Raw genomic sequence first — 24,709 nt, 5'->3', positions numbered from 1 at the left:
CCAAGATGTCAAAATATCCTGTATATTTCAAAAATGATACATGAAGACTCTAGAGGCTATTTGTGCTTATTTTTAGGGAAAATGGGTTGTTGTTTACATATTTGAAACAGAGTGTATGCATGGAACACTTGCTGAGAGATTGAAAATTCATAACTCTGCATTTTGTTTTTCTCACTAAAAAAAAAAAAAAAAAACAAAGAAAACCTATAATAGTAATGATTCTCCTATGTTCCATTCAGAGTTGTTATAAGAAAGCATTAGTGAAAACAAAGTTTAACACTCTCTAGGTGTAATACAATGATGTGGTGACTATCACTATCATTTAGTACTATCTAGGCATAAAGCAATGATGTGGTGATTCAGATCTGTGTAAATCTTCAAATACTCATCTTCAAATAACTATCCTGTTCTCTTAGGGAACTTTAGACTAGGCATGATCACAGAATAACAAGATATTCTGTTAGGAATCAATGTGAGATCTCACCTTTCCCATTCCCTTTATTTTACAGACAAAAAGTCTGATGTTCTGGAAATTTAAATGACTTTTCAAAAGCACCCCAACTGGCAAATCTCTTATCTACATGGAACCAAGGCCTTCTGCATCCCTGGTAAGCTCTGATCAACATTTAAGAAAAAAAATTGATAATGTATAATACTAGATATTATATCTTATGTATATAAACATAATATTATTTTATATACAATTATAAACACACAGAGTAGAGTCCAAAGCCAGATAATGGCAGGGTAAGCTTGGAAGAACGACAAGAATAAGTCTCGGGTCAGGGAAGAAATGGCCATGCATGTAATGATGGTGTTTAATTCTTCAAAATAAGCCGTTATTGTAGTAAAACAGAGATTTGATTTTGAATGAGAATTCATGTTTGGAAGTTGTCTCAAGGATGACGTGTTTTCCTTTAAGTTGATTAGAAAATTGCTTTTTTCTTCAGTAATCCTTTCATTTTTGCAGTTAACAGCTGCTTGTCAAAGGAATATATGTGTCACTGCTGTCAGTTAACAGTAATTTCATTTTACTTAATTGAAAGTGTAAGAAAATAACATCTTACAGTTACACCAAGACTTCCTCGATAAGTTTATCATCATGAGCATTAGGTAATTGCCATTCAAGACCCAGATTTTCTTTGGACACGACACATTGAATTTAGCTAGCCACTCCACAATTTAGGTAGTGTAGTTACTGGGGTATTTTCCGGAGCTGCCCAATCATGTGGTCAAAGAGCCTTCAAGAAGATGTGGAAAAAAATATCTGAAGAATGCTGACACATCATCCACCACCCACCCCCAATCCTTATTTTTCCACTATCAGTAAAACACAGTAACTGAGTCTGTCCTGCCCTGTTTTGGAGCACATCGTGTGTGGATCAGACAATTCTGTCACTTTTTTTTCCCCTACTTAATGTTGTTTTAATTTAGTATTTTATGGAAAATTGTTAGTGTTGTGAGAGAGGGGAAAGCCTGTGTGAGTGTTTGCCTCTGGCTTAGCTTTCATCAGGGGATTTCCTGTGGCTAAGAACCCTGGGTGAGTTTTATGATGCAGGTTCTACTCACAAACCTGTCTTTGTCCCTGGAAGAATACTGACAAGGAAGACACTCGCAGTAAAGAGAAAACCCCAGGGATTCTGGTCACTTGTCTCTCCCTTAAGCACAGAACCAGGCTATGAGAGGATCCTTTGAAACAACACACATGGATTTCACTTCTCTGGTTATGTCCCTGTTTCACTAGAACATTAGGCTGAAATTTGCCTTTGACATTTCCTGGGGTTACATCTCAACTGCTGGCAGATTCTTTGATTCTTTAAGCAACATCCTTTAGAGAGCTTGTAAAGTTAGATCAGAAATACCTATGTGATAATACATTTAAGCTGTCTTATTAGAAACAACTTTGCAGGCAGCTTTGCCATAGTTTGTTGCAGAAGCTTGAACAAGAAACCTATTTGCACACACAGCATGATACAAAGGCCAATGTGATCTTTCCAAACTTGAAGTGCTGCCTCATAAACAATCTCAAAACACCTAAGTTTGCCAGCAGGCCCTCAACTGTGACCAACTGTGAATATCTGTTTGGAACTTGGACCACAAATTCGTAAATTTTTTGGAAATATTAATGTGTTAAATGCTTGAAAGCAGATAGTGCACTTTATTTTGTGCAGAATGGCTCTCCCTCTTCAGCGAAGCCTATGTAAATGGATTTTCTGATGAATTCTTACAAGCAAGCTGCTTTTGTTTCCGTTGTAGGAATTTAATTGGTTGATTTGTTTATAATTGCGGTTACATGAAATGCTCTGTCTTCTGAAAAGATAGATGCCATGTGTATTTTTAAAACCTTCTTAAATAAATTATGTTACTTAACTAAATAGACCTTTTTAAAATGCAAAGTGCCGCTTCAAAGACCAAGCAATAGGTGCACTGGTAATTGAATGGAAAGTGGTCTCTCCGTAATTCCATTCGTATTGTATGTTGTGATGGTGTTAAAAAGGCAATAACCTGCCTTTGGCATCGTAAAGTGCCCGAAGAGGTTATTCTCCAATGTTTTAAGTTAAATTATTACTTTGATTTGTAAATGAACAGGTAAATACCAAGAAATTAACAGGTATGCCAGTTGGATCTCTAAAAGAGGATTCATAGATTTGTGAAATGCTGGAACTGCAGTATTTATGCAAGGAATGCAGAAATCAATTTTCCAAATGTTTTCCATGTGTTGCCAGAGGAAAAAGAAACTGACATTTCAGGTAATGCAATAAGCATTGACAGATCAAATGTCTAGGAATTCTTTCCCTGTTATTATCTAACACGGCATCCTATTATTCCCCTACATAATTCTTTCTTCAACATTCTATTAAGTTATATTTGTTGAGTTCTGCTATCTTCTAGACACTGTTTTATACATCTGGGTTATATCAGTAGGAAAAAAACAAAGTAACTTAGAACTGTGGAGCTTAAGTTTTAGTTTGACAATAAGAAATAACTGTAATAAAGAAATAAATTGTATGGTATAGAAGATAATAATTGGTGTAATCAAAAAACAAAAAAACCCTAGCAATGTGAAGAAAAGGGAATGCGTGAGGGGTAGAGGTATGGGAGGAAAGTTGTCATTATTAAGTAAAGAGATCAGGCTTACTTGAAAAGACTTAAAGGAAGTAGTGGGACTGAACAATGTTTCAATCTAAGACAGAGCTTTCCAGGTACAGAAAAATGAGTACAGGGTCCTCATGCTGCTAGGAACATGCCTAATGTGTTGGAGCAGGAGCAAGAATGAGAAGTGTGGCTGAATAGCTGGCTGGGGCATCGGGGGAGACAGAGGGTGGATTGTAGGAAATGAGATTAATCAGAGTTTCATATAATAGGGGTAGGGAGATCATGTAGAACCATGTAGGTCTTTGCAAAATCTCTGGCTTTCACTTTAAATGAAGTTGAGAGCTGTTGTAGAGTTTTGAGCAAAGAATCGGACTTTCTTGTTTAAAAGATATTTCTGGCTTGCAGGTAGAAAGAGACCAATTTGGAGGCTATTTCAGTAGTCAATTTGAGAAAAGATGGTGACTTAGACCAGAGGTTGGCTTTGGTAGATGTGGTAAGAAGTGCTCAGCTTCTAGATACATCTTGGACATGAATCCAACAAAATTACTGACAGACTGGATTAGTGTGTGAGCAATTCAGCATGACCAAAAGGTATCTACAAGGATGGATTTGCCATTGAATAAAGTGCATAAAACTGGAGATCAAGCAAATTTGGCAGAGTGAGAAGTTCAAGAGTTTTCCATTGGAAATGTTAGGTTGAGATATTTGTTAGACCTTTATTTGGAGATAACCAGTGGCAGATACAAGGATCTGCAATTCAAGAGCAAGTTGTGAGTTGGAGATATACAGTTAGAAATGTAGATGGAACTTAAAGTCAGGAAATTATATGAATATGAATGTAGATAAAATAGAGAAGACAAAGGAATAGAAGAAAAAGAAAGGTGAGGGGATCACCAAGGAGGGAAGAGGAGAAAGGAGAGAACAAAGAATTGAGACCTCCGCAGTCAATATTAAGTGGTCAAGGAGAAGATTAGGATTTAAAAAATAAATTGAGTGCCCAATGAGACAAGTAAACAAAACAAGACGAAACAAATATTCTGGGAACCGAGTGAAAAGACTGATAAAATTTGTCAAATACAAAGACAGTTCAAGGAATATATTGACTAATATTGATCATTGTATTTAGCTACATGGAGTTTATTGGTAATTTGACAGAAGCAGTTACAGTGATGTGATGGTGGCAAAAGTTTTGAGTGGGCTTAAGTGAGATTTGCTAGATACTTCTTATCTGTACCTACGCTTAGCACAACAGAAGAACATGAAAACTCAACAATGTAGGAAAAAGAGGAGGCAAGTTCTGAGGAAAAAATGTCCTTTAACAGATTAGAGGAAGTGATATCTCTGCTCCACATAAGATATTGGCCTGCATTAGGGTCACACATAGTTGACTGATGTCAAGTCAAACTGTAAAGATATGGAGGTTGTTACATAAGAAAGTATGATGGTGAGACTGTCAACTTTATCTTTTTATTGCTTCAGTGAAGTCAGAAGCAGGATCATTAACTGAAAGTAAGGATGGGAAGGAGATTTGGGGTTTAGGAGAGAGAAGAACATAGGTAATAGTCTTCTAGAACCTCTTTCTAAGGGTATGGTCTAAGAAAAAGCAGTATCAGCATTACTGGGAGTTAGAAATGCAGAATTTCATGTTCCTCCTCACGTTTACTGAATCAAAATCTGGACTTTACTAAGATTCCCAGGTGATTTGTTTGCAATTTATTCTATTTATCCTTTTTTATTGAAGTATAGTTGATTTACAATTTTGTGTTAGTTTCAGGTGTACAACAAAGTGATTCAGTTATATATATTTCAGATTCTTTTCCATTATAATTCTTACAAGGTATTGAATACAGTTCCTGTGTTATGCAGTAGGTCTTTGTTGTTATTTAAGGAAAAAAAAGAAACTTTTCTAGGAGAGTTAGGAGAGCAAAATAACTATAGGAATATATTTTGAGTGACTGGTAGCATTAAGGAAGCACTGGAGGTTGAGGTCTTGAATGGTTATGAATACAGGGGCCACAAATTGTGCTTGTGTGTTTTTCTCAACCATGTTCAATTACATGGATATATACAAGGATTGGGCAAAGAATTAGATGTAACTAGTTGTGTTTTTGTCAATGGAAAATAACAAAACATGAGGGGACAAAAGAGACAAGAGTGTGTACAAGAAAGAGATTTTAATGTCTGGCAATGGAATTTAAATTAGATAATGCAAAAGAGGATATTTAAGGAGGTGAGGTACAGTGAAAAGAAAATTAGATCAATGGATTATAGATTATGGTGAGTTAAAGGACTTCTAGACACAGGATATGAGAGGACTTGAGATGGAAAAATAAGAAATCGTTTGTTGGGACTTCTCTGGTGGTGCAGTGGTTAAGAATCTGCCTGCCATTGCAAGGGACATGGGTTCGAACTCTGATCCAGGGAGATCCCACACGCCACGGAGCAACTAAGCCTGTGAGCCACAACTACTGAACCTGCATGCCACAACTACTGAAGCCCATGTCCCTAGAGCCCATGCTCTGCAACAAGAGAAGCCACCGCAATGAGAAGTCCACTCACTGCAACTAAGTGTAGCGCAAGCTCGCCACAACTAGAGAAAGCCCACAAGCAGCAACGAAGACCCAACACAGCCAAAAATAAACAAATAAACAAACAAACAAATAAATAAATAAATAAATTTATATTTAAACAAGTTTGTCAGAGACTGGTTTGCAAGAAACAAATTATATCATCAGAAATTAGGTAATTTAAAGAATACAAGACAGGATCATTGAAGGTCAAGATCAACAATATTTGTATGGATGTATGTAAGTAGGTATGTTTTGTATCAATTAACATTTACTGTGTAAACTACCTCAAAACTCAGTAGATTAAGAAAAGAAAATTTTGCTTGGTTCGTGATTCTGTGGGTTGGCTGGATGATTCTTCCGGCATGGACTTACTTGGATAAAGCCTTCTGGGTTTTCTCATGTATTGCGATTGGCTGAAGAATCAGCTGGTAGATAGATGATTTAGAATGGCCTCACATATAGTTCTAGCAGTTAGCAGGCTGTCAGCCAAGGCATAAGGAGTGACTCAGCTGCATGTCTCTCATCCCTTAGCAGACTAGCCTGGACTTTTTCACGTGTCAGTGTTAGGGTTTCAGAAACAAGAGTGCACAATGCACAAACATTTTACAAGTCTCTTCTTACATTGTGGTTGCTAATGATCCATTGACCAAAACCAGTCACATAGCCAACCCGTAGTAAGAAGATGTTGAACCAGACTCTACCTTCAGATAAAGAGGGACAAATTTATGACCATTTTTGAAATCAACCATAAGTATTTATTTTCTGTCTTATTACACTCTAACTTCCATGAAGGCACAAACTAAGTCTATCATGTTCATTTACTAAACCTCTATTACTTCGTATGATATTTGAAACATAGTGTGCATTAACAATATGAATGCCTATTTATCAATATCTAAACATATCTAAAACAGTCATCTGCTTCCCAAATAAACCATCAACATTTCCAAATTTCTCTACTTTAATGAAATGAATATCAGTTTCCCAATTCTTTACCTCAAAACTTTGCTGTCACTCCTAGGCAGCCCCATTATCTCTACTCTCTTGCCTTATCAGATCCAGTCCCTTGTTCATTCTATTTATTCAGTTACTCCCAACTGTACCTCTCTCAGCTTCCATTAGTTTTATTTTCTCATCATTATAACATTCTAGGTCAGATGATCTCTTGACTAGATAAGTTCTAGTTTGACTTTCTTCTAATAGATCTCCTTCCATTGTTCACCTGCCCTCCCACCAAAGTCCCAGGTTAATCTTTCAAAAGCATACAACTGATTATGCCACTTCTCTGTTCAATGATCTTTAATACTTCCCTATTCTTTAACAACTTGTCAGCTGCACACTGAAAGTTCAGGATTCCGTGGAGTTAGCCAGCTTTTACAGCCTTTCCTCTCAAGCTTTCATGCATCTAATATTCCTGCTACATGGACTACAACTTTCCCTCAACATTCATATTGCTTTTCTTTTTCTTTGTTCTTTATCCACTAGCAAGTCAAACTTGAAGTTTAAAAAAAAAAATTTTCCTATACTCTGAGCTTCTTACTGGTCAAACTCCAACTCACTAAACACTTCCTTCAAAAAATTTGTCTTAAGCACCACACTCCCCAACAAAGAAAATTCTGCTTTTGCTATTGAAACTTCATAACACTTTTCATCTCTTTTATGTTTTTTTTAAAAAAATTGTCTCTTCACTCTTCTGTCTGTCCCTTGAGGGTCTAACCTACTTCATTGCTGAGACTGTATGCTATTAGTGTGTCCATAACATAAAAAACATAATGTCTTATGCGTAGCTTGTATACCATAAATACTTGACAAACTAATGTCAAAAGAGGAATTGAAAACCTCATATTGTCTTCACCTTACTAAACAGTAGGAGGCAATGTATATTAATGAAATGTACTGAAATTACCATCTCATGCCACTTGAACTTGCCTTCTGAATTCCTCCCTGCTACATCTATTTCCAAAGGCTAAAAAGTAAATCAGATATCCAACAAATGCAAATTAAATCAATGTTAAGGAAAGTTTTGTTAATGTAAAAAGATACAGTATAACTACATTTCACTGTTAGAATTTATATATTTTATGGCCAGAATGAAGATGAGGGAATCTTAATTATATATATACATACACACACACACACACACACACATATATATATATATATATATATATATATATATCACTGAGAACTCAGAACTAAGGAAATGATATTAAAAGGTATGTTTGTTTAGCATCAATTAAATAGGGTGACATTTGCTCTTATGTAGTTATGTAAAAGAAAAAACTTTCTAAATAATACTAAATTAAATAGCATAATCATTTTTGTTTATAAGCCATATTTTCAGTAAAACTATTCCATTCCTTCATGATGTTACATTTGCTCACCTCAGCTGAAATAGCTTGGAGTCAGTGTCTTACTTTGAATGTAAAATATTAATTTTCAGAGTTTTCTTGTACTACCAATAGGCTGATGTTTTATCACCCAGCAGCACTCAAAGTTACTCTAAGGAATTCTTTCTCCAAGCATGTATGCTCTTGGGTGTTTCATTGGAATTAAGATAGAAATCTGGAAACAAAAGTTTCCTTACTCAAATAGGTTAGGAAAAACTGTGTTCAAGTTATTTTAATACAAATTTTACAATGCTCTAGTTTGTTGGTTTATTTAATAAATATCAAAGAAAAGGATATACTTATAGTAGTTCTCAGAATTCTATGATGATGAAACAATTATATTTTTCTTCTTTATATGCAGTCATAGATCTCCTAACATACTGAGGAACAAGTCTTGGAAAATTGGAAAATAAGTATCGATACTACTGACTATGTTATATGTTTCCATGTGCTGTGTTTGCCAGTGTGATTTCTTTTTACTAATTATATTGGACATTTGTTACTCCATGGCTTCTTGCATTCATTCTTCTGGCTCCTCTGGTAGCAGACCCTGAATATACTTTCAAGGAATTATCTCATTTAGCACAGAATTGATGGGAATGATGACTACTTGCTATACCCAAATACTGGATGTAATGACCCAATCTGGGCTATTGGTACTTTCTCTTCTAAAATTTTGAAGCTTTAGTGGAGAGACAGAAAAATAAAGAGTTAACTCATTCCAGTAAATAGCTGACAATACTGTTAAGTGTGGCAGGTAGAACAAACACCCCACCTGCACCCCCAAACAAAAGATATTCATGTCCTATTCTTCAGAACTTGTGAAAGGTTAATGAGGTGGGCCCAATGTAATCACAAGTGTCTTTAAAGGTGGCAGAGGAAGGATGAAGAGGGAAGATCTAGGGAGTGAGAGTGTGGAAAGGAACCTGATGTTGCTGGCTTTGAAGATGGAGGAAGAGGTCTAAGTTAAGGAACATATGTAGCCTCTTAAAGTTGAAAATGTAAGGGAAATAATTCTCCCCCACAGCCTTGGAAGGGAATGAAGCCCTGCTGACCTATGGATCATAGCTCAGTGAGGCCCATTTCAGACGCCCCAAATCACAGAACTGTAAGATAATACATTAGTGTTTTTTTAAGCCAATGTGTTTGTAGTAATTTGTTACAGCAGCTAGCCATAGAAAACCAATACAATAAACCTGTCTTGCTCCCTGAAATCAACATGGGTCTTATCCATTAAATGGTTCTTCAACTTTCTCTTACATTGCATACTTTATCCTAAAACATTCTGATAAATTTTATTTTTGTTAAATTTATGCAGTCAATTTCCGAGGCTTTGTAAACAAAGCATACAACTTAAGATGTTTATCAATATATTTTGGTCATCTTTTGTCCTTATTGGATTATAAACTCTTCATAGAAAATATCTTCATTTATTCCACATATAAATGAAATCTAATGCAGTCTTATGAATACTTTGTCACTAAATAGATGTATGCTGATCCTGATTAACTGGATTTATTGAAACAAATTACAAAAAATAATTCACAGGAAACATGTATTATGGATATTTTATTAGAAAAAAAGGAATGATGTAAAATTAGTTGTAAAGCACAAAATTTCCTCTGAAACCTTGTTTAAATTTGTATGTCAACTGTGTGTGTGTTTTCTAGATGCTTCACAGACAATTTATTTGTAATTAGTGTTCTGTGGTTTAACTATATTGTGCCTAGGTATGGATTTATTATATTTATCCTTATTGGAATTATAATTAGGAATTTTTTTTTGATTGATTTGCTTAGGTGGCTAGGTCTAAGAATTAGTGTTGCTCAACAATTCTGGAAATTTCTTGGCTAATAGATCTTTAATATTGTTTCTTCATTGTTTTTATTTTTCAGAACTCTGATTTAATGTACATTTTCTCTATTCTTTTGAACATGCATGTGTCTTCAGCTCCTATCATATTTTGTATCTTGCTTTCTTTCCATCCTGAAATCTGTTACATTCTTTAAATCTAAAAACCATTTTATTAATCCTTTTACTCTAATTAATACCTTTTCTGTTTCTAATCTGCTACTTACTTATCTTTTGATGATTTCAACAATTACATATACATATATATGTAAATGCACATGTGGATATATATTTCCACTTTAAGACTTTATAATCAAATTTCTTTTCTTTTTTATTTTTAAATATACATATTTATTTCTTATTTAGATATTCACACATTTCTTATTTTTATAAATGTATTCAACTTATTGCTTTATAGCCATGCTTGATAATTAAAATATAAGCATTTTAATACCAAATTTTGATATCAAGTTTGTTTTATTAGCTGTAAATCATTTGCTTCATTTCCTTAGCTGATTTGTGATTTTTGACTATAAGGTCATATTCATTAGAGAATCTGTAGAAATATGGTGAGCATATGTTAAAGTAGAGTTACTCTGGAAAGGATTTTTTGCTATCATTTGACTGTCTGGAGGCACTACAAATCTAGGATCATTTTAAATTAAATTATTTGGTTAAGATTTTTCAAAAGAAACAGGTTGTTTGAATTTAGATTACAGACCTGCATGAGAGCCAGATGGTAAAAAAAGAGAGAAAAGGGATTTAAAAAAGACTATCCTTAATTTTTAGACAAATTTACATATCCTTCTAAATATATATGTTTTTACATTCCCTAATAATATTCAAAAGGGAGAATGTCATTTTTTGAAAATTTTGATTTTTTTCCTAGAAAAGTGAGTTCATTATAATATTACTTATTACAACATAATATCACTTAATGTATTCCAGCAATAATTTATGGTGATTGTTCAGAACCAACAGGGACCAGCTGAATAACAAAAGGAGGGCTGGAGAGATATGGTTAACAAAGAATAGATGTAATAAAATAAAAGGCACAGCTCAGTTATCACCATGCTTTCCTTGACCTTCTGATATAGGCACAGTATTGTTAGATTTCCAAATTTTATGAAGAAGCTAGAATTCTAGATTTTGAAATATTAGAAACGCATTAAAAAATAAATAACAGAATTTCAAAAGCAAAAATGGTGATATAAGAACCTCTGAAAATTTGATCCTCCTTAAACTACGGTCAATTAATCTATGACAAAGGAGGCAAGATTATACAATGGAGAAAAGACAGTCTCTTCAATAAATGGTGCTGGGAAAACTGGGCAGCTACATTTAAAAAAATGAAACAGGAACATTCTTTAATACCATACAAAAAAATAAACTCAGATTGGATTAAAGACCTAAATGTAAGATGGGATACTATAAAACTCTTAGAGGAAAACATAGGCAGAACACTTTTTAACATAAATCGCAGCAATATCTTTTTCAATTCTCCAAGAGTAATGGAAATAAAAACAAAATAAAGAATGGGACTTAATTAAACTCAAAAGCTTTTGCACAGCAAAGGAAACCACAAACAAAACAACAACAACAAAACCCCCACAGAATGGTAGAAAATATTTGCAAATGATGCGACTGACAAGGGAGTAGTCCCCAAACTTTACAAAGAGCTCATGTGGCTCAATAGCCAAAAAACAAACAATCCAATCAAAAAATGGGTGGAGTATTTAAATAAACATTTCTCCAAAGAAGACATACAGATGGCCAAGAGGTACATGAAAAGATGCTCAAACGTCATTAATTACTAGAGAAATGCAAATCAAAACTACGATGAGATATCACCTCACACAAATCAGAGTGGCCATCATCAAAAATGTACAAACAATAAATGCTGGAGAGGGTGTGGAGAAAAGAACCCTCCTACACTGATGCTGGGAATGTAAATTCCAACAACCACTATGGAGAACAGTATGGAAGTTCTTTTTAAAAAAACTAAGAATAGAGTTACCATATGATCGAGCAATACCACTCCTGGTCATATATCCCGAGAAAAACATGGTTCAAAAGTATACATGCACCCCAGTGTTCATTGCAGCACTGTTTACAATAGCCAAGACATTGAAGCAAACTGAATGTCCATCAACAGATGAATGGATAAAGAAGATGTGGTACATATATACAATGGAATACAAAGCCATTAAAAAGAATAAAATAATGCCATTTGCAGCAACATGGATGGACTTGGAGATTTTCATACTAAGTGAAGTAAGTCAGACAGAGAAAGACAAATATCATATGATATTGCTTATATGCAGACCAAAAAAATGATACAAATGAACTTATTTACAAAACAGAAACAGACTCACAGACTTAGAAAATGAAGTTATGGTAACAGGAGGGAAAGGTGGTGGGGAGGGATAGATTGGGAGTTTGGGATTGATATGTACACACTGCTGTATTTAAAATAGATAACAAGGACCTGCTGTAAAAAAAAGAAAAAAATTAAAAAAACAATGAAAGAGTCTGTCAAAAACTGTCAGAATTAACTTTTTCAAAACTATGAAAATTAACTAAATGCTTGCAGCAACATTTATTTTAAAAACTGCTGAATGTTGATATTAACAGCGAGCTTTATGGTGTTTTAACTTGCTCTAGTTCTGTTCCCTTCTATCCAGCCCAGGAATAGGCTTGTAAAATAACAAGTCAACCAAAAGGAAGTACCAAAAGGAAAAGCACAAAGCTCCAGCTTTTTCAAAACCTCATTCTGAAACAAAAATGAAATTATTATTTGTCCATTCCCTGGAAATACTCCACTTGAAAAGTCTGTCTTTTTAAACATGACTCAAACTCATGCAGTACTAAAGTTTCTTCTGAGTTCACGAAAAAAAAAAAAAAAAAAAAAAATTAAAGGTAAGTATTTTAATGTTGCAGTTTCTGCAGGTGAAGGACAAAATTTGGGCCAAATAATAGACTACTCAAAAAAGCTTAAAAGGAAAAGCCGCAGAATAAGTTGTTACCCTAGTAAAATAACATAGACTAGGTATCTTAAACAACAGAAATTTTTGTTTTTTTTCTCACAGTTTTGGAGGCTTGAAGTTTAAGATTCAGGTGCCAGCATGGTTGGTTTCTGTTGAGAGTGCTCTTCCTGGCTTGCAGAAAGCTACTTTCTCACCATGTCCTCATATGGAAAAGAGAGAGAGTGAGGGAGATCTTTATTTCTCTCTCTTATTTTTCTTAGAAGGCCACATTTCTACCAAATTAGGGCCCTACCCTTATGACCTGATTTAACTTTACTTTCCAAAGAACCTATCTCTAGATATAATCATATAGGGGGGTAGGGCTTCAACATGTGAATTTTGGAGGAACATAGTGTAGTCTATATAAGATGTCATAGAGCCTTTGAAAAGCTCTGATGTATTGCTGGGGGTCTAGAATGACATGCACATTTGTGGACCTGTGTAGATGCCAAGGAAAGACTTGAGAAAGCCCTAATATCTCACTTACAAATGATCTTGAAACTCTGCATAAGCAGAAATTAAAGGCCAAGACAGAGTGGTAAAAGCATGCCATGGCATGCACACAGACATCTCAATAAAATGGAGAGATTTATTAATTTCAGAAATTTAAGGAAATCTCTAACCACTAAGATAACCAGGCAGAATCCTCAGTGGCCACAAATGACATGGAATACATAGTTTACAGAATCAGTCCTGAAAAGTTAGGAAAGACAGCAACTACAATAAGCAGTGATGAAAACAAACCTTGGAGATAGGAGAGAATAAATAGAAACTCTCTCTGAGGAAGTCATGTTGAAATTGTTAAACAAAGACTTTAATCAGCTATTTAAAATATGGTTAAGGAGCTAAAGGAAACCATGTCTGAAGAACTAAAAGAAAGTATCAAAAATACAACAATTATAATGAAAAATGCAGTATGGTGATCAACAAGCAATAGATGAGAAGACAGGTCAATGGACAGCAGATAATATCAATAAAGTCCAAAGTTGTTTCTTTGTAAAGATCAACAAAACTGGCCAACTATATCTAGACTGATCAAGAAAAAAACACTAAAATTTTAAATTACTAAAATAAAAAATATAAGAGGGGGTGTTACTACCCAATGTACAAATTAAAATAAAAAAGAATTTAGGTGAACAATGAACAGTAATATGCCAACAAATTAGATAACCTTATTAAAATGGACAAATTCCTAGAAAGACACAAACTACCAAAACTGACAAAAGAGGAAATAGAAAAACTGAATAGGTTCCTAACAGGCAAAGAGCTTGCATTTACAAAAAATAAAAACTAAAAAAGAAAAAATTCCCACAAAAAAAGTTCAAGTAAAAATGGCTTTGTTTGTGAATTCTATTAAATATTTAAAGAAGAATTAGCATCAATTCTTCACAAACTCTTAAAAAATAGAAGACGAGAGTATTCCTTACTCATCCTATGAGGCCAATGTTACCATGATATCAAAACCTGGCAAAGACATTAGAAGAAAAGAAGCTACAGCACAATATCACTTATGCATATAAATACAAAACTTTTTGACAGAATACTAGCAGATTGAATCCAGCTGCATATTAAAAGGATTATATAGCATACCCAAATGGGATTTATTCCAGAAATATAAAGTTGGTATAATATACAACAATTAATCAATGTAATAAACTGTATTAATAAAATAAAGAACAAAAACAATTGAAGAAACTTAACCATCTCAATAGATGCAGAAAACTCATTTGACAAGACCAACATCCTTTCATCATAAAAACATTCAGCAAACTAGGAATAGAGGTTTAGTTCTGCTACAAAGTCAGATGCACCAATGATAAATCCACAGCTGACATTACACTTAATGATGAAAGAGTGAAAACTTTCTCCCTAAGATCAAGAACAACACAAGGATGCCTGCTCTTGTTATTTCTATTCAACATTGTATTGGTGGTTCTAGTCAAGGCAATTAGGGAAGAAAATGAAATAAAAGGCATCCAGATGGAAAAGGAAGAAATAAATTATCTCTTTTCACAGATGTCATAATCTTATAGAGAAAATGCTAAGAAACACACACACACACACACACACACACACACACACACACATACAAACACACCATACAGTTAGAGACAATAAATGAAGACAGCCAGATTCCAGGCTATAAGATCAGTAGACAAAGATGCATGGTATTTTATACACTCACAATGCTCACAATGAACAACTGAGAGTGGAATCAAGAAAACAGCTTGAATAAAAATATTATCAAAGATAAAACACTGGGCTTCCCTGGTGGTGCAGTGGTTAAGAATCCGCCTGCCGATGCAGGGGATACGGGTTTGTGCCCCGGTCTGGGAGGATCCCACATGCCGTGGAGTGGCTGGGCCTGTGAGCCATGGCCACTGAGCCTGCACGTCCAGAGCCTGTGCTCCACAACGGGAGAGGCCCCAACAGTGAGAGGCCTGCGTACAGCAAAAAAAAAAAAAAAAAAAAAAAGAAAGATAAAATACTTAGTAATGAATTCATCCAAAGTGCAAGATGTATGCAATGATATATACAGAAATTTGTTGAAATAAATGAAAGAAAACCTAAATAAATAGAATGACATCTGTGTTCATGGATTGGAAAATTTAATGCAGTTAAGATGGAAATACTCTCCAAATTGATGTATAGATTCAACATAATCCCTATCAAAATGCCAATGAGGGACTTCCCTGGTGGCACAGATGTTAAGAATCTGCCCACCAAGTCAGGGGACATGGGTTCGACCCCTGGTCCGGGAAGATTCCAAATGCTGTGGCACAACTAAGCCCATGCACCACAACTACTGAGCCTGCATTCTAGAGCCTGTGAGCCACAACTGCTGAGCCCGCATGCCACAACTACTGAAGCCCAGGTGCCTAGAGCCCATGCTCCACAACAAGAGAAGCCACCGCACTGCAACAAAGAGTAGCCCCCACTCACCGCAACTAGAGAAAAATCCGTGCACAGCAACAAAGACCAAACGCAGCCAATAAATAAATAAATTTATTTTTAAAAATGCCAATGACTTCTTTTTTTTTTTTTTTTATTTTTTTTTTTTATTATTATTTTTTTCTTTTTTTGCGGTATGCGGGCCTCTCACTGTTGTGGCCTCTCCCGTTGCGGAGCACAGGCTCCGGACGCACAGGCTCAGTGGCCATGGCTCACGGGCTTAGTTGCTCCGCGGCATGTGGGATCTTCCCGGACCAGGGCACGAACCCGTGTCTCCTGCATCGGCAGGCGGATTCTCAACCACTGCGCCACCAGGGAAGCCCCCAATGACTTCTTTTTAAATAGACATGCTTATTCTAAAATTCATATGGATTAGTAAGTTTGCCAGAATAGCCAAAACAATCTTCAAAAAAAAAGAATAGAGAGAACTCAGAATACTTAAAAATTTACCACATAGCCTTGATAATTAAGACTTGGTATTAGCATAAGTATGGACACACAGAACAATAGAATTGAATTGGGGATGTAGAAATAAATAGTTATTTATTGACATTTCATTTAAGAGTGCCAAGAACATTCAAGGCAGGGAAGGAAAGCCTTTTCAACAAACGGTGCTAGAATCATTAGAAATCCACATGTAAAATAATGAATTTTGATCCCTATTTCATGCAGAATGTACAAATTAACTTAAAGTAAAATAGTTTTAAAAAAACTATAAAACTCAGGAGAAAATATGGGTGTAAATCTTTGTGACTTTGAAATAGCCAATGGTTTTTTAGATGTGACAGCAAAAGTACAAGCAAAAATAGAAAAAAATAGACAAATTAAACTTATCAAAGTCAAAAACTTTTATATATCAAAGGACAGTATCAGGAAAGTGAAATGACAATCTATAGAATACAAAAAAACAGTATATATAAATCATATATTTGATAAGAAATTAATGTCTGGGATGCATAAGAATCTTTAGAATTCAACCATAAAAAGATAAAATAATCTAATTTAAAAATTGACAAAGTATTTGAAAAGACATTTCATCTATATCTATATCTATATCTATATCTGTATCTATTTCTATATCTATATACGGATGGTCAATAGGCACATGAAATAATGCTTGAAGTCATTAACCATTAAGGAAATGCAAATCAGAATGACAATGAGATATCACTTCACATCTACTAAAATAGCTATAATCAATAAACAGAAGATAACAACTGTTGGTGAGGATGTGGAGAAATTGAAACACTTATATATTGCTGGTAGGAATGTAAAAAGATGCAACCTTTGTTGAAAACCATTTGGTAGTTCCTCAAATAGTTAAAAATAGAGTTACCACACAGATGTCATTCTCTAAATCACCATAAGTAGAACATCATGGTAGATCTTACTGGGAGTAAAGCAATCAAAAGGCATGAATATTGTCCTTCAGCTAAGTGCAATACAGTTTGTAGGAGAAACCTTCTAGATATCAAAGTGATATGATCTGGCTTTAATAATGCTATAATCCAAGCACAACATTCTAGAAGTGTATCTTTCCGTGTTACAGTGGATTACAATTAATGGGAGGTCTGTTTACTAACTCACTTGTGTTGAAATTGTTTTTGAGCAACTATTTTTTGTTTTCAAATTGGAACAACCATATGAATTGTATAAATACTCTATCTTAATCAGGACATCTATATTGTATTATATATATATTCTATTATTCATTTGGCAGAAGATTCATTTAAGACACAGAAATGCCAAGAAACAATCCTAATTTACCAGATATGATAAACAGTGAAACCATAATTTTAACTCAATTTTTAGGATTCCAAAATGTCTAGAATGCCAAAATTATGGTGCCACATGTCCTAACACAATATTGAGATGTGATTCTTGAAATCTGTTGGGTGATAACCATTTTAATTTGTATTTTGTCTTAAAAATATTATGCCTGGATTCATGGAAACTGGGTTATATCTTCAAATTCTGGGTGCCCTGAATTTTTTTTTAATAGAAAGTAAATAAATGCTTTTCTAGACTCATTTTGAAGGTCTAATAAGGAAACTGTTTGTGAAACACAAAGTATATTGGTGTGAGTTTTCTTTGTCTTTATCATCAAGGCTACCACTGAGACCACAGGCTGAAGTCCTCAGACTAAAGACCAAGCAGTAAATTTTAGGCCCTAAGCATCCTGTAAAAAAAAGCAAACAAAACTCCATCTCTGTATGAATCATTATCAAGCAGTCTTTGTCACACACTTGAAGTAGTATCACATTTTAAAAAAATGTTATGCCACGTAAAATAGATAGCTAGTGGGAAGCAGCCGCATAGCACAGGGAGATAAGCTCAGTGCTTTGTGACCACCTAGAAGGGTGGGATAAGGAGGGTGGGAGGGAGGGAGATGCAAGAGGGAAGAGATATGGGAACATATGTGTATGTATAGCTGATTCACTTTGTTATAAAGCAGAGACTAACAAAACATTTTAAAGCAATTATACTCCAATAAAGATGTTAAAAATAAATAAATAAAATGTTATGCCAACTGGTGATTGAGCATATGATTGCACAAAGCCAGCTTAGTCACTGGATAGTTTTTGCTCCCTGAAATGGCCTTTCTAATCTTTAGAACAGAACTTTTGCCTCAAGCTGTGTTTAATAATATATTAAGCATTAAATGTATGAGTATAGCATAAACACATTAGTATTTTTTTCAATACATGGGTTTTCTTGCATCTTTAAAATATTACAAATAAGTCTGAGGAATTATCTGGCATCTTGCTGTTTCTGTAGCTGGAAAACTTAGATTTTATTTATAACCCTGCTGAACTGTTCCATTTTCAGAAATGTAGATACCATCCAAAATTTATCTGATATCTTTGCTTTTAACTGTTGGGGTTTGCTGAATCAAATCAGTTAAATTTGATAGGAGTTCAGTGTTGTTTCCTTCAAGAATTAACTCATCTTAAAAAAAAAAAAATCAACTCATCTTTTTGGGCATGAGATACTGAACAAGCAACTCCTGGCTTCATCCAAGTCCAGTAGATGTACTTTTTGCCAAAGAAATTTTGGATTTCAACAAGATACCCATTCTCCTGAAGAACGACACTGATGGTGAAATCGGCATGCACAGACCTCATCTTAGAATAGACATTCTGCACATGACTACAGATAACACAGACAGAAACGGGTTGTTTTCTATTTCCCCACCCTTTGTAGCCTGGAGCCTCTTCTTTTTCTTTCCAAGGAGATTGAATTTTACATTGATGTGATTGAAGTCCTTCCACAGGGTGCCTCTGGAACTGTGCATCCCTTCAGAGTGATGTTGACATCATCTGGAATGTGGACAGTCTTAATCCTGAGAACAGTCTTCATTCTTGCAAAAGATGCAACAAAGAATCACATTCTTTTTTTTTTTTTTTTTTTTTTTTTTTTTGTGGTACGCGGGCCTCTCACTTCTGTGGCCTCTGCCTTTGCGGAGCACAGGCTCCGGGCGCACAGGCTCAGCCGCCATGGCTCACGGGCCCAGCTGCTCCGCGGCATGTGGGATCTTCCCAGACCGGGGCACGAACCCGTGTCCCCTGCATTGGCAGGCGGATTCTCAACCACTGCGCCACCAGGGAAGCCCACATTCATATTTTTTAACTGCCCTGAATTCCATATTCTTATGTGCCTGTACTCATTTCCTTGTCAAAGAAATATAATTTATTTGATATATATAGTTTCTTATTATTTTGCCATGTGTGTCTTTCCACACAGAAAATATTTTGTTACTTAATTTTTAACTGGTAGTATCTCAATAGCTACTTTCAAATACTTTCAAACTCTCTTAATCCTAGACTTGTAAGAGTTTCTTAAACTGTTATAAATAGAAAAAAATATACAGCTGGAATTTAAATCTGAAGCTATCATAGCCCTATGGGTAGAGGCATAGTTAAAAGTGAGTGGCATGAAAAGTAACTTAAGTAGCATCATGAACCGTTCAAACTTAATAGGGGACAGGTTCAAGAAGGATCCTTTTTTTCCCTTAAATCATGCTCAATACATTAGGTGCTATTCACTAAACTCTCAATTAAATGCATAGACTGAGTACTGTGGGGCTGCCCAGATCAATTGCGTGTAGGTCGATCACTGAGCAACCATCAATAAAACAATCGAAGTTGAAATATATTCTGCTTACAGTTTCTTGTTTCCAGTATGCTAGGAAGTAACTGTAATCACTATTCCCTTTAGCTCTGCCACTTGTAAGACTGACAGAGGAACAGAGCTTTAGGAAGAAATGTTCTCCTCATTGGATAAATTGATGAGTGGGTACTTGAAAATTAGGGCTGTAAGATTGAGGAAATCTGATCAATCCTATACCAATGATATACACTAATATTCAAAAGTTATGATGTTGGCCTCTCCAAAGAATGTCAAAAAGTTTGCAGCTGGTCACTCAGATTGAAAATGTATCATGAAAGAGGGTTACTATCCCCCAAATTCTTCATCTTAATTCAAACCAAGGTATAGAATTATTTGGTATCAGTATTTAAAATGGTCATAATGATTGTAGCAGTCAGTGGAATGCCACAATGATCTCCCACCTTCTGGTACCCAGGAATTTGTGAAATCTTTTCTTGACAACAAGGTGGGACCAGTTAGTTGATTCTAACCAATAGAATATGGCAAAGGCAAAATAATGTCACACTTTTGATTAGGTTATTTTATACAGCAAAGGTGATGGGAAATCACCCCCATGATTATTTTATGAAGAAACATACATGTTGTAAACTTCCTATTGAAAGGGTCATGTGGCAAGGAATGGAGGGTAGCATAGAGGACCTGGAAGTTAGCAAAAATGTGGACACCTCAGTCCAATAATTGCAAGAGGTTGGATTTTGCCAGAAGCCTGAGAGAACTACAAAGCAGTTCTCAATTTGAGCATCTAGATGAGCACAGAGCCCAGATAACATCTTGATTGCAGCTTTATGAGACCCTGAGCAGAAGAGCCAGATAAATTGTGCTTGCACCTCGACCCGTGGAAAACATAAAAAAAAAAAAAAGTGTGTTGTTTTAGCCTCTAAGTTTGGTATATATTATTATTATTATTATTATATTTTTATTATTTATGACATTGAACACACAATAACAAAGGAATAATTTCCACTTATATCATTGATGGCAAATATTTCTGATAAAATAGTGCTGTAACATCATTAACAAGTATTTATGAATGGTAAATTTGCTCTATGGAATTTCTCCTTAAGATGAGTTATTTATTTAACTGAGAGGGTATGCACTGCATAGTGCTTAAGAACATGAATTCTACATTCCTGGGACCAAATATCAGTTCTTCTACTTTCTAGCTGTGTTATTTTGAGCAATTCACACAAGTTCTCTGAGCTTCAGTTACCTCATCTGAAAAAAAAAAGGATAATAATTGCATATATTTCACAGGCTTGCTATGAAGACTGAATGAGTAAAAATCATGCCATTTATATTCACTAAATTATTGAAATAAAGATTTTGGTTTTATCCAGTATAACTATACTGTAAAGTGTGTTATATCTGTCAAAATAATTAATCTTCAAAAGTGAAATAAATAACTCTACCCATTGTACCTAGAATTAATGTCAGGAATAGTACAGGCTATGAAACAAGTGAACAAAAAAATTGCAGATGCCCAAAATTGAAAGAAAATGAATTCAATGACAGAGCAAAAAGAACATTGAGAAACAGTCACAGATTCGTAGCAGATAATCTCAACAGTTACAGAAGTCAGAAAAAGAGAGAACATGTAGAACTTACTTTCAGAGAAAATTTGTTACCTCTAGGTGAAACAAAGTTCTAATGGTAAATGTTTTGGTTAAAAACAGCTGTAAGAAAAAGGAAACTTTATTTAATAAGTATATGTAAACAGTAGCGAGAAGAACTAGTAAAGAAATCATTATGCTAATTGTAAATTTTAAGAGAGGCTAAAGTCATTAAAACACACTAAGGAAAGAATGACAAAGTGTGGCTCACCCAGGAACATATTTCACAAAGGTAGAACAGAGACCATACTCACTTGTTCCTTGCTGGAAAATTACTATTAACTTCTATATGATGTCACATCAGCAGTGTAAACTAAGTTTACTGATATTTTGTGTTTCTAGTTTTTATATAAATAGTGAATCTGTATATCAGTCCATCCAATACATAATCTGATTCCAGCAAATATGTTTTATTGGATTTTCAATTAACTGATGCAATTTATCCTTGAAATCATGTTGTTCAATGGATTAGCCCATGGTTAATTTTCCTTAGACTTCTCTCTCAGGCATAAACATTTTTATTCAAGGTCCTTGTAGCCGAAGTGAGCCATGTATTTGAAACAGGCCATGTGCCCTTGCTTTAAATGGACATTGAGTTTAGTTACCTTTTCAATGATTACTTTTGATTTAATGACCTTTTCAATGATTACATTCAATAGGTAAAATGATTGAAAAATCAGGATCCTTTGAATCAAATTCTCTTTCTTTTCCTTTTGAGTACAGATATAAATTTGGTTTTCTATTATAAAGATAAAACAGGCATATAATAATCAACTCTTGATGAATAAAATCTTCTGGTGAAAATAAAAGTGAACTTTAATCCATTTGATATTACTGAGGGGCAAAGTTAGATGATGAGCAGGAAAGGGGGTACTTACTTAAAGAAGCTTCAGATTTTAACATTTTTCAAGTCTGTATTGCTGTAATAAATCACAAAAATATAACTAACAAATCTCTGTAAACATGACCTTTTTTAAAGGATTTGTAAATATCACTGTATTTTTCTCTGTCGTTCTTCTCTAATTTAGAAAGATAAATAGAATATTAAATATTGTTCTGGTGTTGAATCAAGTAGTCATTAGTATTTAAAGTCCTAATAGTTTTTCCCCTTAAATACCCAAAACTCTCCAATAATTTTAGATATCTATCAATTAAATACTTCCTAATGTAGTAACATTATTTTTTAAATTTATATAATGAAATATTTATTTTGAATGCTTAATGTGTCTATATATAAAACATGATATATTCTATTGGCTTAATTATCTATTTGAGACATCAGAAACAATTTTGTGAAGTACAGAATGATAAGCAATGTTGTATATATATATGTATGCATATGTAGGTTTAAATGTTTCTGTTCATACTTCTCTTTTCTGTTATTTATATTTACCCTGCCATACAAATGTATCTCAATTGGTGCTATTATTCCAATCTGAAATGGGGGCAATTCATGTAATATATGCCATTATGACACAATACTAAATAATAGACACAAACAATAAATTTCCAGATAAGCATTTCTCATAACATTATAGACATAGATGCATAGATAGATAGATGATAGATTTATAGATAGCTAGATTTATAGATAGATAGATAAATAGAGAGTGGTAGACAGATGGATAGATATCCATTGGTAGTAGATGATAGATTTATAGATAGCTAGACAGGTTTATATATAGCTAACTAGCTAGATAGTGGTAGACAGATGGATAGCTATCCATTGGTAATAAACTATTCTAGTGTTCTGTAAGTAGTCACATAATTAAAGAAATAATATAGCTCTAAAAATCATTCCAAAGAGAAGTGATAAAATATTTTGAAAAAAAAAGTGTTATCAGTGAGATAAATGTGTAAACAGAGGAGGAAATAGTTAGATTCAACAAACTATTGCTCATTTGTTAACATTTATTATATGTCAATATTTCTTTTAGGGAATTGTATTAGGTATTGGGGATTTTACTACTGTATATTTAGAAGCATAATTTTCTACTTGATTTTTAAATGTAGTCCCATTAATTTATAGACATACTGAATGGTAGGTAGATTAAAAATGCTAAACCTAGTTACTTCCTTACTTTATTTATACCAGAAATCCTATCAAGTGATGACGTTGTGCTATTCAATGCATGAGAGAAATGTTTCTTATCCCATGGAGCTTGAAATCTAACAGGTGATATTCTTCTGAATTTTAAATCATGTATTCATTTATTTATTCATTAAAAAATACTTATAGGGGCTTCCCTGGTGACACAGTGGTGGAGAGTCCAACTGCCAATGCAGGGGACGCGGGTTTGTGCCCTGGTTCAGGAAGATCCCACATGCTGCAGAGCAGCTAGGCCCATGAGTCATGGCCACTGAGCCTGCACTTCCATAGCCTGTGCTCTGCAATGGGAGAGGCCACAGCAGTGAGAGTCCTGCATATCACAAAAACAAACAAACAAACAAACAAAAACATAAATAGTTGAAGGAGAGAAACTTTTAATTCTGATATATCTTAAAGGACATGAAAATATTTTCAACATGGTCACTTATGACCAATCCTCACACTTGAAATAGGAAATGTGGGCAATTGTGGTGATATACATGTAAAGATGGATGGATAGATACAGAGATGTTATTAAGATTTTTATTTACTATTCTTGAAGGTCTGTATTTTCTGAGATACATTTATGACATTGTATGCACAATTAAATGATGCTTCAATAAGAGGAAAAGGGGATGTTAACTGAGGAAGACAGTATCAGTTTGTTGCTCATCTATTTATATGAACACAAGGTAGAAGGTAATGTTTAATCTATGTGTGTTGCTCTATTTACCATGAAAATTTGATTATGACTTCACTGGGAAAAATGAGATAGAAAATACATATTAAATTGTGCATATTAAATTTGAGAGAACAAAAGGTGATTTGCTTGAGGTGTGACATTAACATAAGTCCCAGGCCATGGGCTGATGGCCGCTGTGCCAGGTCAAGAAAAATGACAGTGAGCAGCAGCATGGCCAGCAGAGCCAGCACCTTGGCACTCCTCACAATGAAG

General features: G+C 34.4%; 1 pseudogene; it reads right to left on the bottom strand.

Annotated features, from left to right (window-relative positions):
* Positions 1-18,679: 18,679 nt before the first annotated feature.
* Positions 18,680-19,245, bottom strand: LOC131752214 (large ribosomal subunit protein uL6 pseudogene; annotated as a pseudogene).
* Between the last annotated feature and the right edge of the window lie 5,464 nt (positions 19,246-24,709).

Source organism: Kogia breviceps, chromosome 3, assembly GCF_026419965.1.
Source record: "Kogia breviceps isolate mKogBre1 chromosome 3, mKogBre1 haplotype 1, whole genome shotgun sequence".
Lineage (NCBI taxonomy): Eukaryota > Metazoa > Chordata > Mammalia > Artiodactyla > Physeteridae > Kogia > Kogia breviceps.
This window is presented reverse-complemented; position numbering and strand designations above follow the sequence as displayed.